Source organism: Arachis hypogaea, chromosome 4 (genome assembly GCF_003086295.3).
Source record: "Arachis hypogaea cultivar Tifrunner chromosome 4, arahy.Tifrunner.gnm2.J5K5, whole genome shotgun sequence".
NCBI classification, from domain to species: domain Eukaryota; kingdom Viridiplantae; phylum Streptophyta; class Magnoliopsida; order Fabales; family Fabaceae; genus Arachis; species Arachis hypogaea.
Genome location: NC_092039.1, coordinates 25,644,036 through 25,657,185, shown reverse-complemented (window position 1 = coordinate 25,657,185; position 13,150 = coordinate 25,644,036). Strand labels below are relative to the sequence as shown.

Here is a 13,150-nt window from a genome sequence, read left to right as displayed (position 1 = left end):
GATTATCTCTGCCTCCTCTGTTATTGTTGTCCCTCCAATTCTGGTTTGAATTGTCCTGCCATCCATGGTTATTATTTCCACTTTGATTGTACCCTTGGTTGGGGCGGTCATAGAAGTTGTGAGTAGATGCCACCATGTTGTCTTCTTGTTGGAGCTGCGGGCATTCATCAGTGTAATGGCTGTAATCAGCACAGATTCCGCAAATTTTTTGTGGGACTAGCTGTTGGTTTTGCTGCGGTTGAGGAAGTTGAGCTTGCTGAGCTTGTTGATTCAACTGCATTTGCTTTAGCAAGTTGGTCATTTCACAGATGCTTTGAGTTAGAGCAACAATCTCTCTGCTAGAGGATACTTCTGCAACGGCTTTTGAACGGCCTTGCTTCTGTCTGTGGTTCCTAGTAGATTCAGCTAAATCACTGATCAATTGCCAAGTTTCATCAGTGGTCTTGTACTTCTTCATAGACCTATTGCTGGTACTTTCCAATGTGGTCTTATCTTGGGGCCTCATACCTTGTGTGATATAGCTGAGTAGCACGATCTTGTCAATCATGTGGTGGGGGCATGCTTCCAGAAGGTTATTGAAGCGCTCCCAGTAATCAAAAAGAGTCTCATTGTCATCCTGAACAATGGTAGAGATATCCTTCCTCAGTTTATTAGTAACTTCAGATGGAAAGACTTTCTCCAGAAACTCCTTTCTGAGTGTATCCCAGTTGGATACATTTGCTAGAGGTTGAGTGTAGTACCACTCTCTTGCTTTTCCTTTAAGAGAAAACAGAAAAGCTTTCAGCAGAATTGCAGTTTCATCAGTGCGATCACGCTTGACAGTAGAACAGGCTGCCTGGAAATCTCTCAAGTGCTTGATAGGCTCTTGAGCAGGTAGGCCATGAAACTTGGGCATCAAATTTAGCAGTGCGGTCTTTATTTCAAAATCTGTAGCTACCGCTGGATGATGCGCCTGAAACGGTTGCATTGTAAAATCAGGGGCTCCTTCCTCCTGGATGGTAACTCTCCTAGCTGCCATGTTTTCTGTACGCAAAACAACCGAATTAGTAGAACGGGGGCTGGTTTTTTCCTCAGACTCACTTTCAAATCCGCCCTCAGAGCGGATTAACCTGCGCTGTTCTCGCCTTATTCGTGAAATTGTTCTTTCAATTTCAGGATCGAATATTAGCAAGCGCGGATCAGGAAGTGAACGTGTCATTTGACGGAAGAAACATGCAGCTCATAGTAGCAAAATTAAATAAAAATGCAAATAAATAAATTCTAATTAATAAAATTAGCACTCTATTGCAACTCCCCGGCAACGGCGCCAAAAATTGATGGGAAGCAGAAGCTTTTCATGCTTCCTCTCCATGGTTACAGAGGAAGATCCTTGAGTTTTAAACGCAAGGTAGTTGATGGGAAGCAGAAGCTGGTGAATTAAAAATTATTAAAATGATTATGTTGCAAGTATAGTTCTTAATTCACCAAAAATCTGCCTATCAATTTAGAAATATGTCACAGATAGTTTAAATTAAAATTACTGGGAGTTTTAAGTCCCAGGTCGTCTCCCAACGAGTTGCAGAGAAGTGTGCTATCTTATTAATCAGATGTTCAAGAAGTTGAGTTGAGTAAATTGGGATTTAAATTGAGGGAAATTAAATAATATGAATAAAAGCCTTGACTGGGAATTGATTGGTTGGGATCTCTATCATTGATGGAGTGATTTTTAAGATTAATTTATAATTAATGGTTGCTCTGTTTGGTTATCCTTTACTAGGTAAGGGAAAGTCAAACAAGTTGAATTACTGGATCTATTCACAAGTTACAACCCACTTAGTTCAAAGGGATTGGCGTCGGTGACAGGATGGTAATTCAACAGTTAACCCAATTACAAATTTTCTTTCAATCCTTCCAACTCAAGAGTTCCTTTTTAATCAATTCCCCATCAAGTAATGAAACTACTCACGCATTGTAAATAATAAATCCATAAAACATGAAAGGGAATAAAAAAAGACATAGTTATTGAAATTGAAATTGAATGAAAAAGAAATAATCCTTGCATTAAATAATCATAAAAGTATCTGAATGACAAAATTGAACAAAAACAAGGAACATGGAAGAATAGAACCAAGTTAAGAAGACAAACTAGAGTGATGAATTCTTGATGAGGAAATAACTCTTCTCAATGTTCCAATGCTAAGATCAATTAAAAATTAAAATTAAAAACTAGAGAGAAAAACCTAAGAGAGAAAACTAGATCTCCAAATTACTGAATGTACGTTGTTTCTGCATATTCTCTGACTCTAGTCTGCTGTTCCGGGCCGAAAACTGGGCCGAAATAAGGTCCAAAATCGCCCCCCAGCGAATTCTGCAGATTATGCAGATTGCACATGTCACGCGATCGCGTCATCCATGCGGACGCGTCGCTTGCGCTTTTTCCTCGCCACGCGTTCGCGTCGTCCACGCTACCGCGTCGCTTGCGCTTTCCAATCCGCGCGGCCGCGTAAGCCATGTGGCCGCGTCACTGCGATTTGCGCTCCTTCGCGCGGTCGCATGGCTCGCTGGTTATCTCCTCAAACTCTTGTGTTCCTTCCATTTTTGCTAGCTTCCTTTCCAATCTCCAACTCATTCATGCCCTATAAAGCCTGAAACACTTGACACAAGGATCACGGCATCGAATGGAATAATGGAGAATTAAAATTAAATAATTAAGGTCTATAGGGAGCAATTTTCAAACATGTACTAAATTTAGGAAGGAAATCTAAATACATGCTAAATTAATGAATAAGTGGGTAAGGATCATGACAAAATCACATAATTAAACACAATATAAACCATAAAATAGTGGTTTATCAGTAGTCCTCATTCAATTGAAGGACCAACTCTCCTCTATCCATATCAATTACAGCCTTTGCTGTGGCTAGATAGGGTCTTCCAAGGATAATGGAATCATCCTCATCCTTCCTAATGTCTAGGATTATGAAATTAGCATGGATGTAAAGGCCTTTGACCTTTACTAGCACGTCCTCTACCTGTCCGTAAGCCTTTTTCATAGAATTATCTGCCATCTCTAATGAGAATTTGGCAGCTTGTACCTCGAAGATTCCTAGTATCTCCATTATAGAGAGTGGCATTAAATTTATGCCTGACCCCAGGTCACACAGAGCCTTCTCAAAGGTCATGGTGCCTATGGTACAGGAAATTAGGAATTTACTAGGATCCTGTTTCTTTTTAGGTAAAGTGTGCTGAACCAAGGTATTCAATTCATTAATGAGCAATGGAAGATTGTCCTCCCAAGTCTCATTACCAAATAGCTTGACATTTAGCTTCATGATTGCTCCTAAATATTGGGCAACTTGCCCTTCAATAATGTCTTCATCTTCTTCAGAAGATGAATAGTCATCAGAGCTCATGAATGGTAAAAGGAGGTTTAATGGAATCTCTATGGTCTCTAAGTGAGCCTCAGATTCCTTAGGTTCCTCATTTGGGAACTCCTTTTTGTCCAGAGGACATCCCATGAGGTCTTCCTCATTGGGATTCACGTCCTCCTCCTCCTCTGTGCATTCGGCCACACCAAGTGAGGTTATGGCCTTGCACTCTCTTTTGGGGTTCTCTTCTGTATTGTTTGGGAGAGTACTAGAAGAAGTTTCAGTGACTGTTTTACTCAGCTGGCCCACTTGTGCCTCTAAATTTTTAATGGAGGACCTTGTTTCATTCATGAAACCTAGAGTGGCCTTAGATAGATCAGAGACTATGTTTGCTAAGCTAGAGGGACTCTGCTCAGAATTCTCTGTCTGTTGCTGAGAAGATGATGAAAAAGGCTTGCTGTTGTTAAACCTATTTCTTCCACCATTATTAAAGCCTTGTTGAGGCTTTTGTTGATCCTTCCAAGAGAAATTTGGATGATTCCTCCATGAGGGATTATAGGTGTTTCCATAGGCTTCACCCATGTAATTCACCTCTGCCATTGCAGGGTTGTCAGGATCATGGGCTTCTTTTTCAGAAGATGCCTCTTTAGTACTATTGGATACATTTTGCAATCCATTCAGACTCTGAGAAATCATGTTGACTTGCTGAGTCAACATTTTGTTCTGAGCCAATATGGAATTCAGAGCATTAATTTCAAGAACTCACTTACTCTGAGGCATCCTATTATTCACAGGATTCCTTTCAGAAGTGTACATGAACTGGTTATTTGCAACCATGTCAATGAGTTCCTGAGCTTCTGCAGGCGTTTTCTTTAGGTGAATAGATCCACCTACAGAATGGTCCAATGACATCTTAGATAATTCAGACAGACCATCATAGAATATATCCAGGATGGTCCATTCTGAAAGCATGTCAGAAGGACACTTTTTGGTCAGTTGCTTATATCTCTCCCAAGCTTCATAGAGGGATTCACTTTCTTTCTGTTTGAAGGTTTAAACATCTACTCTAAGCTTGCTCAGCTTTTGAGGAGGAAAGAACTTGGCTAAAAAAGCCGTGACCAGCTTATCCCAAGAGTTCAGGCTATCTCTAGGTTGAAAGTCCAACCAAACTCTAGCTTTGTCTCTTACAACAAAAGGGAAAAGTATAAGCCTGTAGACCTCGGGATCAACCCCATTGGTCTTAACAGTATCACAGATCTGCAAGAATTCAGTCAAAAACTGAAAAGGATCTTCTGATGGAAGTCCATGAAACTTGTAATTCTGTTGTATTAGAGAAACTAATTGAGGCTTGAGCTCAAAGTTGTTTGCTCCAATGGCAGGGATTGAGATGCTTCTTCCATGGAAGTTGGAATTTGGTGTAGTAAAGTCACCAAGCATCTTCCTTGCATTGTTGTTGGGTTCGGCCATGTCTCCTTCTTCTTCGAGATTCTCTATAAGGTTTTCTCTGGATTGTTGTGCTTTAGCTTCTCTTAGCTTCTTCTTCAGAGTCCTTTCAGGTTCAGGATCTGCTTCAACAAGAATGTCCTTGTCCTTGCTCCTGCTCATATGAAAAAGAAGAGAACAGAAAAGAAAGAGGAATCCTCTATGTCACAGTATAGAGATTCCTTCATGTGAGTAGAAGAAGATATGAATAGGAGAAGGAGAAGAGAAGAATTCGAACATAGAGAGAGAAGAGAAGAGGGTTCGAATTATGAGTAGAAGAGAAGTGTTAGTAGATAAATAAATAAATAGAAGGAGATGAGAGAGAGAGAGAATTCGAATATTAAAAGAAGAGAGAGGAGAAATGTTTTTATTTTTATTTTATTTATGATGTTAGTTTCGAAAATTAGGAGAAGAAATAGAATAAAATTAAAATTTAAAACAATTAGTTAAATAAAAAGATTTTTGAAAAAGGGTGAGGAATTTTCGAAAATTAGATAGAGAAAAGTAGTTAGGTGGTTTTGAAAAAAATAAAAAATCGTAAAACAAACCAAGAAATCAATTAGTTAGTTGAAAAAGATTTGAAAATCAATTTTGAAAAGATAAGAAGTTAGAAAAGATTTTGAAATTGATTTTGAAAAAGATATGATTTTGAAAAAGAAATTTAGAAAGATTTGATTTTTTTAAAATTAAAATTGATTACTTGATTAACAAGAAACTAAAAGATATGATTCTAGAATTTAAAGATTGAACCTTTCTTAACAAGAAAGTAACAAACTTCAAATTTTTGAATCAATCACATTAATTGTTAGTAAAGTTTTTGAAAATTTGAAATAAAGATAAGAAAAAGATTTTGAAAATCAATTAAAAAAAATTTTCGAACAAATAAAAGAAAAAAATGAAAAAGATTTGAAATCTTGACTTGACTAACAAGAAACAACTTATTTTAAAATTTTTTGACTAAGTCAACCTAAAATTTCGAAATTTATGAGTAAAATAAGAAAGAGATATTTTTTTGATTTTTTTGAATTTAATGAGGAAAGAGAAAAACCACAAAATGACTCAACACATAAAAATTTTGGATCAAAACAAATGATGCATGCAAGAACACTATGAATGTCAAGATGAACATCAAGAACACTTTGAAGATCATGATGAACATCATCAAGAACTTATTTTTGAAAAATTTTCAAGAAAAGAAAATCATGTAAGATACCAAACTTTGAAATTTTTTATGTTTAAACACTATGAATTCAAAAATGCATATGAAAAAAAACAAAAGACACAAAACAAGAAAATATGAAGATCAAACAAGAAGACTTGTCAAGAACAACTTGAAGATCATGAAGAATGCAATGCATGAATTTTCAAAAAAATTTTTGAGAAAAAATTAAAACATGCAATTGACACCAAACTTAAAAATTGACACTAGACTCAAACAAGAAACACAAAATATATTTTGTTTTATGATTTTATTAATTTTTTTTAGATTTTTCGAAAATTATTTTTAGAAAAACGAAAAAGAAGAGAAATTTTTTTTGAAAGATTTGTGAAAACTTTTTGAAAATAAAATAGAGATTGAAACAAAAAGAAAATTACCTAATCTAAGCAACAAGATGAACCGTCAGTTGTCCAAACTCGAACAATCCCCGAGAACGGCACCAAAAACTTGGTGCACGAAATTGTGATACACAATGCCGCGAACAACTTGGTACGCACAATTGTAATCTCAACTCTTTTTCACAACTTCGCACAACTAACCAGCAAGTGCACTGGGTCGTCCAAGTAATAAACCTTACGTGAGTAAGGGTCGATCCCACGGAGATTGTCGGCTTGAAGTAAGCTATGGTCACCTTGTAAATCTCAGTCAGGCGGATTCAAATGGTTATAGAGTTTTGATAATTAAAAGATAAATAAAACATAAAATAAGATAGAGATAATTATGTAATTCATTGGTGGAAATTTCAGATAAGCGTATGGAGATGTGTAGTTCCTTCTGAATCTCTACTTTCCTATTGCCTTCATCCAATCCTTCATACTCCTTTCCATGGTAAGCTGTTTGTAGGGGGATCACCGTTGTCAATGGCTACCATCCATCCTCTCAGTGAAAATGGTCCAGCTACGGGTTACGTAGGGCTAATCATCTGTCGGTTCTCTATCGTGTAGGAATAGGATTTACTATCCTTTTGCGTCTGTCACCACGCCCTACAGTCACGAATTTGAAGCTCGTCACAGTCATCCATCCCAGATCCTACTCAGAATACCACAGACAAGATTTAGACTTTCTAGATCTCAAGAATGCTACCAATGGATTCTAGCTTATACCACGAAGACTCTGATCTCACGAAATGGAAGGCTCTGTTGTCAGGAGAGGCAACCATGTGTCATGGACCAGGAATCCAAGAGATACACACTCTAGCTTTCGTAGGTAGAACAGAAGTGTTTGTCAGGCACGTGTTCATAAGTGAGAATGGTGATGAGTGTCACGGATCATCACATTCATCAAGTTGAAGTGCGAATGAATATCTTAGAATAAGAATAAGCATGAATTGAATAGAAAACAGTAGTAATTGCATTAATACTCGATGAACAGCAGAGCTCCACACCCTTAATCTATAGTGTGTAAAAACTCCACCGTTGAAAATACATAAGTGATGAAGGTCCAAGCGTGGCCGTGAGGCCAGCCCCCAATGTCTAAGATCGCATAAACTGATCAAAGATAAATACCAAGATGAAAATACAATAGTAAAAAGTCCTATTTATACTAGACTAGTTACTAGGGGTACAAAAATGAGTAAATGATGCAGAAATCCACTTCCGGGCCTACTTGGTGTGTGCTTGGGCTGAGCATTGAAGCTTTCACGTGTAGAGGTCTTCTTTGGAGTTGAACGCCAATTTGTAATTTGTTTCTGGCGTTTGACTCTGCTTTGCAACTTGTTTCTGGCGTTTAATGCCAAAATAATGCAGAAAGCTGGCGTTAAACGCCAGTTTGCGTCATCTAAACTCAAATAAAGTATAAACTATTATATATTGCTGGAAAGCCCTGAATGTCTACTTTCCAACGCAATTGAGAGCGCGCCATTTGGACTTCTGTAGCTCCAAAATTTCATTTTGAGTGCAGGGAGGTCAGAATCCAATAGCATCAGTAGTCCTTTGTCAGCCTCTGAATCAGATTTTTGCTCAGGTCCCTCAATTTCAGCAAAAAAATACCTAAAATCACAGAAAAGCACACAAACTCATAGTAAAGTCTAGAAATGTGAATTTTGCTTAAAAATTAATAAAAATATACTAAAAAGTAACTAAATCATACTAAAAACTATATGAAAACAATGCCAAAAAGCGTATAAATTATCCGCTCATCAATAATATATAATCCTATTTGTAATATTTGTGCAGAATTCTACACAAGGTTCTGTATTGGTTATGGGTGATTTCGTATGGAAAACTGTCATTTTCTGAGGGGGAGAATAAAAATCCAGAAAAGCACCCTGCAACATATCAACTAATAATACACAAGGTTCTATATTGTTAGTGGTTAAATGTTTGTTCTAAACCCTACTACTGTTGTTTTTTAATTTATGAGTATGCTATTTTTGAATTTTTTTTGTTAGATTTATTGATTTCAGAGTTTAGGGTGATTCATGAAATTGGGAATTGGATTGTTGGTACTTCTCTATATGTATACTTGTTCTATGTCTTGGTGCTAAGTCTCACAAATATTCTCAATTACTTATAGGTGTGATTTCCTTCTTGAATGAGATTTTATTTTTCCAAAAGAAATCATAGAAGATTAGGGTTGTGGATTTTTTGAGTGATGAGTGTAAAGCTGAAGATGATGACGACAAAAGTGCTTGGAAACATATATTTTAAGAGTGCTTTAAAAAATTTTGAGTTTGTACAATGATAAGATCATATAGTTTTGGTGTGTTTATTTATATTTTATTTATTATTTTATTATAAAATGATTTTTTTGATTCAACCACGGTTGAACCTGTAAACCAGTGAACCAGTAGCTAGAACGGTTTGATGACCGATTCGATTTTCAGAATCTTGGTTTATATGATGAAAGCCATCCAATTCAAGCTAAAATAATATATCTTCAAATATGGACTCATCAATTCCCCCACACTTAAACAATAGCATGTCCTCATGCTAAACCAAACAAGGAGAATGATCAAAGGAAAACAACTTATTGAATGCAACCATCTATATGCATGCAAGTATGTATATAGTATGTATACTATAGTATCCTATTGAATTGGTGAAAATAAACAATCAAATTCCCAAGCAAGTATATAGACATATAGGGTTAAGCAAATAATTAATTCAATGCAATCAAAATCTAAAGAATTGATTTACTCATCAAAATAAAGCAACTTGCAAGAATACATGATAAAAAGTTTGGAAACATAGAGTTGAGTGATCGAACCCTCACTATGTGTGTATACACTCTAATCACTCGGTGTTTAGGGTTTAATCACTCAAGTATTCTCCTAATCATGCTTCCAAGGTTTTGCCTTTCATCTAACAATCAACAAATATGTGATGCATGAGTGCAAATATCATGAGGTCTTATTAGGGTTGTAATGGGGTTAGGGTCAAGGTGGGATAGATATATGGCTAAGTGGACTAAATAGAATCCTTGATTAGCTTAAGCATCCAACTCAATCTATATCAACCAAATCACAAACTATGCAACCTAACTTCCTATTCCCTTTTTATACATATTCATGCATCTTTTTCATCCAAATCCACAGATGCATTTCTTATTCATTTTTTTCTTTTTCTATGACAAATGCATATGGTAAAAGCAAGTTGATACATGAATGTGCACCCATTTTTCAAATATTTCAATAAGTACCCAAACAAAATATTTCTCTACCAATGCTTTTCAAAATTCCCCCACACTTAAATGACACACACACACCTCAACCTAAGCTAATCAAAGATGCAATTTAAGGTAAATCATGGTTTTATGCTAAGGGTTTTGATGTGGTTACAATTAGCACAAAGGGGCTTAACAAGCTCAAAGGGGTTAACAAAGGTAGATGCAAGGGTAGGTCCATATGGGTGAGTGAGTTTAATCCAAAGATGGCGTCAATCATGCTAAATGCAATTCACAACATCAAATATTGGAAATAAAGAATCAAGCAAAACTAAGATTACAATCATAGAAGAGATATAACACACAATGAACAAAAATAGTGGTTAAAATGTGTAACCACTCATTAAAACTCAAAAACTCACATGGTATTTTGTTCTATCTCTCTTCTATGTTCCAAAAACATCATTCAAGCAAGTTTAAAAACAATTTTTTCAAATCAATTCAATAGAATGCCCTAAAAACAAAATTCTTGGAAATTCTTGTTGTTTTTCACCAAAATTATTTCCTTATGTATGTATGTATGTTGTGATGGATGCAATTTTTCAAAATTTTCTAGTTCTCTTCCTAATTTTCAACAACCAAAAACTAACATGAACAATTAGGACAAAATTGAACAAGGTGCTAGACTATTCACAACATCCAATCACAACTTCTATCTATATAAAATATATATCATGCAAAAGATGCAAAATGCAATACCTAGATATAAATTATGAAGAAAATGCAATGCAACAATAAAAAACACTCTAAATATCTACAAGAAACATAATAAAAGATAACAAAAATAAAGTGCAAAGTGTTTGGAAAAGAAAGTTTACTCCCCAAAATGGTGAATCCTCCCCCACACTTAAGTGTTGCATGGTCCTCCATGCACAAACACAATCCGGGGCAATGTCTCTCAAGAGCTCCACCTTCAGTTGTCAGATGCGGGGACTCGGGTTACATGGAATTTTCCAAGTTCAGTGCATTCTCGGCATCTCCATCCTCGGTATCCTCCTCATCTCCCGGCTCCTTGCCTTTATGTCTCATCCTCAAAAAGAATGAATAAAGTATAATTAGGATCGTGGGGCAAGTAGCATAAAAGGGTGGGGGGGGGGAACCAATAAGCATCTAATTGAGGAAGTTTGCATAGAGGTGTGGTATGACAAAAGACAATGTGTTTATTCTAAGTGTGTGCACACTTTAGAACATACACATTGGCCGGGTAAAGCAGTATCCACACAATCAAAAGAAATAGCATATGTTCCTCAATTAGGTGGCCTTGGTTGCAAGTAAAGAATAGGTAAAACTTAAGGTACAAGCATCCCTAGGTAACCACAAAAGTGAATTGAGTGTATAAGAAATTGGATATTGGAATTGTGCAAGTGAAAGCGCAAATTTGATATAAGATAGCACAATAAACAACAACCAATCCATTAATGAAAAGAAAACCACTTATTCATCATGAAACATAAGGAAAAAGTCACATGGTGAAGGTACTTGTTACAGAAAATGAAAAGCTTGATAAAAATCAAGGAAGTCACTCAAACAAATGCAAAGCATTAACAAGGAGCAAGTGCTGGTCATGTGATGAATTTAATATGGAAATCATGATGAACAAGTAAGTTTCCACTCAATTCGCATAATTCAATGCACTTATATAATTTGTCTTAGTGGTACAATCAAAACATGAGTATTCAAATTAACCCACTAGGTACTAGTAAATTAAGGCCAAGTATAAGTGCATTGATGTAAATTTCAAGCAACAAGCAACCCATTCAATATAAAGCGACACTTGCAACTTATTCAATCTACAAACAACTAAACAAAAACTAACATAATTACTAAAATGAAAATAAGATGCAATGAAAACTAAGTAAAACAAGTAGAGAAACACGGAAAAAGCAAGAAAATGGAGGGATGGGGGTTGGGAGTGCATTAGGGCTTTAGGAAAAATGCAAACAAAATTAAGCCCAAAACAGCACTTGTGCGTATGCACACCAGGCGAAACAGGGGGAACGTGCGCTCGCACAAGGTGTGTGAGTGCTCCAAATAGAAAGGGAAACAAGATGCGTGCGTATGCACCAGGGTGTGCGCATGCACATGACACACTTTTTTTTATACCAAGGATTATGTGTGCATGCGTACACGGGTCCAAGCGCACGCACAAGGGCGAAAAGGGGGTGGGGATGCATGCACACAAGCTGTGCCAACGCTCCTAACAGAGGGTGTGTATGGACGTGTGCGCGCGCACAGCTTTGTGCGCTCGCACAAAGGAGCGCGAAATAGGGGTTGCGTGCGTACGCACGGGTGCGTGCATATGCACAAGCCACAAAAAACAAGGGAATGCGTGCGCACAAGGTGTGCTAGCGCTGCGAACAGGGGGCATGAAGGCTTGTGTGCGTACACAAAGAAGGTGAAATTTTGTTGTTGTGTGCGTGCGCACAGGCGTGTGCGCACGCACATGCCCTGTTTTTTCCAAAAAAAATTTCTTCAAAACTCTAAGGTATTGAACCTTATCTCATCCCAAATCAACCCTAAAACATTTAAAATATCACAAAATCATGATCCAAGCAAAACTTAAACTATCTAAGCTCAAAATGAAACTAATCCTACGCTAACCAAGAGAAACAAAAATGCAATAAACCAAGACTAAAAACAAAGAGAAAGGGTAAGAAAGATGTTACCATGGTGGAGTGTCTCCCACCTAGCACTTTGGTTTATAGTCCTTAAGTTGGACTTGTTGATGAGGCTCTTGCTAGGGTGGCTTGTGTTTCTACTCCTCCTTGAACCTCCATCCAAGCTTGCACTTTAAAGCTCCTCCGGGATCCCATATTCTAGTTTTCCGGTCTCCTTCTTGTTGATTACTATGCTCCAAGCTGGATGAATAGGCTCCTAATTGACCCTTGTAGTACCCCAACATTCTCCGAAAATCACCCAATTGCGCTTTACACCATGCTTGAACTCCAAGTCTTGAATTGATTTTCTTGAAGAACCTTGGACTTGCTTGGCAACCACTACTCCTTCCTCCACCATGTACCAACCCAAGAAGGACCTTGAGTTGGTAGTCTGTCTCCAAGATAGCATATTGGTGGGGGGCCAATGAAGCTCATAGGTGAAATTGCTACCCACTCAATGTGCTCTTGGTTGTCAACTCCTTCCTCACCAACTTCCTCTTCCCCATCACTCAAATCATAACAAGGAGGTTGTAAGAAGTTTACCTCCATGTCTCTCTCAAACTCAATGGGAAAAGGCTCACTAGGATCATTAAGGGGATTGACCAAGGAGGACAAAAAATCATCAATAATGGAAGCCTCATTTTGATCAATCTCCCTCAATTCTCTCTTTCTCTCCTCCAATTCCAATACTCCACTTTCTCCCTCTTGTTTCAATTCAAGCTCTAACCTTTCTTCTTTCCCTTGTGGCTCCATGCTCTCCTCTTCACTACAAACTTTAGTTG

General features: G+C 37.2%; 1 non-coding gene across 1 annotated transcript; it reads left to right on the top strand.

Moving 5' to 3' along the window:
- The first annotated feature begins 4,313 nt into the window (after positions 1–4,313).
- Positions 4,314–4,421, top strand: LOC112798785 (small nucleolar RNA R71). Its single transcript, XR_003200382.1, has one exon. It is a non-coding gene; the product is annotated as a small nucleolar RNA R71 (small nucleolar RNA).
- The last annotated feature ends 8,729 nt before the right edge of the window (positions 4,422–13,150 follow it).